This window comes from Alexandromys fortis, unplaced genomic scaffold (assembly GCF_014885135.2).
Source record: "Alexandromys fortis isolate MF-2015 unplaced genomic scaffold, M_Fortis_MF-2015_v1.1 scaffold_17, whole genome shotgun sequence".
In the NCBI taxonomy this organism is placed as follows: domain Eukaryota; kingdom Metazoa; phylum Chordata; class Mammalia; order Rodentia; family Cricetidae; genus Alexandromys; species Alexandromys fortis.
The window spans coordinates 10,403,865-10,406,237 of NW_026067896.1; the positions used below are offsets into that span (position 1 = coordinate 10,403,865).

The 2,373-nt window shown below is 34.2% G+C and overlaps 1 protein-coding gene across 3 annotated transcripts in view; it reads right to left on the reverse strand.

Annotated features, from left to right (window-relative positions):
• Nucleotides 1-2,373, reverse strand: part of Csmd3 (CUB and Sushi multiple domains 3) — a 930,239-nt gene that overhangs the window by 463,787 nt on the left and 464,079 nt on the right. The window lies entirely within an intron of this gene.

The following is a 2,373-nucleotide window of genomic DNA, read 5'->3' on the forward strand; positions in this document are numbered from 1 at the left end:
TATATATGTGTGTGTGTGTGTGTGTGTGTGTGCGTGTATGTGAATTGATCATGTGCTTTTCTGTGTATGTTTTTAATGTGATTTATACATTGATATGTGAGTGTGCATGTGTATATGCACATGTATATCAATAGGAGTTTATGTATATGTACTTATGTGCATATACACTTGTGTAAGAGAATGTTCAAATATATTCATATGTGCATGATATTTGTATGTGTATTTGTGGATTTGTTTGTATGTGCATTTATATATTGAATTATGACTGTCAATTTGTGAATATACCAGTATTTTTGTGTGTCTATATATATACACATATAGATTTATAAGAAGTAAGCTTCTTTAATTGACAATGTTCCATCAATAGCTGCAGATGATTTAGCAAAATCCCAGTATCAGGAATGAAGATTGCCTCTTTCAAATTATTGATCAGAGGATTTTAAAAGACTCAAAATAATATAGAATATGTTCTTTTCCCCTGTTTTTTGCATCACAGAGGTTGAATTCTTGTCGCTATCACTAAAGACACTGTAACAAGAATTGGAGGACTGGACCTGGATATGTCTTGAAAGCTTTCTATCCAAGAACTATCATTCATGGTACAAGAAAGTAGGAAGTGTACATGTTTCCGAAGAAATAAATCAGAACTACAGCCACAATGGAAAATACCCATTATGGCAAAAGTGAAACAGTGCTGCCACTGATATTTTGGTCGTGGTCAAGAGTTGTTTGACTGGATTTAGTGTCCACTCAACAGACTGGAAAATGCCCAGTATTGGAAATTTAGCCAACTTTTCGTGGCTCAAGAGGTCATAGATCTTATAGGAAACCTCCACACACTACTTTTCTAAATCAGCATAATTTCTAGCTGCACTCTAAGTCCTTATTCTTATAAACAAAGATAACTATAGCTCTCATCCCTCATCATAGACATTTATTATCAGAGAAGATCAAGACCATTACAGAAAACTACAGTGAAACAAAATGCTCAGAATAACAACCAGAGTGCACAGCCCCAGTGGATATAACTATAACATAACTCCTGTACCTAAGGCTCAGTGAACATCATGAAAGAAGGGGAAAGAAGATTTTAAGAGGCAAACAGATGACCAGGAAGTCTGCTGTGAATTGGTGTCTCCTAGAAATAGTAGGAAACCTGCATCCATGATACCCTAACAGTATGGCTGTCTAAACTCCACCTAACCAATAAAAATACTAATAGACATGTTATCATGGAAGGGGTAAATCTCATGGGCTCCCATCCCTAGACAAAGAACTACAGGCAATTAAGGAATGCTAAGAGTTACCCAGAGGTAACTCCCTTAATTAGTTATCTAATTCTGAATGGTCTGCCCTGAAATCAAACTCACACAGCATCATTCAACAGATTCAGTAGGTTGTCTTTAAATTTTCATACACTTATACATATATGTAAAAAAATAAGGAAAAAAGGGCAGGGATTTGAGAGGAAGCAGTATATAAGAAAAAAGATACTGGCATGGAGGGGGGAGTGAAAAATATGTAAAGATTTTTAACTAAAGATTAAAAGAAATCAGTAAGTTATTTAATCAAAGGGATTTGGTGTTGAAACAGTCTTTTAAATGTAAACTCTGTCAGCCAACTATCCAGTTTCTGTTAAATGTCTTGGTTGTGATCACTGACAAAATTATGTTTCTGTCCATTTTAATAGAGAAAATAAATTTTTATTTATCAGATATAAAATTTGTTTTTAAGAAGAATTCTTTCTGATGGTAGACAGAGGAAGGCAGGACAAAATATTTTTATATAAATATTTTAAATATTTAAGTTATTTCTCAGTATAAGAAAATGCAGGAGAAGCCCATGCACTGAACAAACTAGGGAAAATAGAAACAGCATTGTGAAAACAAAAACTTATAAACATTTATTTCACCCTTCTATGAGTAGTTTTGAATGAAAATCCATGGTTTAGTAGTATAACTTTTTCAGATGATTACTAACTGGGAATATAAGAGCACATCCCATAGTTCTATTTTTCTCTACACAATCTTACAACAGCTAGCTCTCCTTATCCTCACTTTATTTAGAATTAGTTGTGAGTCTCTACTTGATATCACTTGATGACTCTGATATCATGGTTAACCCTTATCTACTCTACTTCTTGATCACATTCATTGAGTGCAAGATATTTAACAATACCCCCAGACATGGCATCCAATAGAGAGGAAAAGAGGATCTTCACTCCACCTAATAAAGTCTTTTTCTCCCATTCCTGACATCATTTCCCCCTTTGAAGTTCAAAATGGTACCAGGAATTCAAGCCTTTGGCATCAACTATTACAGAAACTTAAGCAGCAAGCACAGAAACAAAGAGTTCCACATCAAGTCATATAT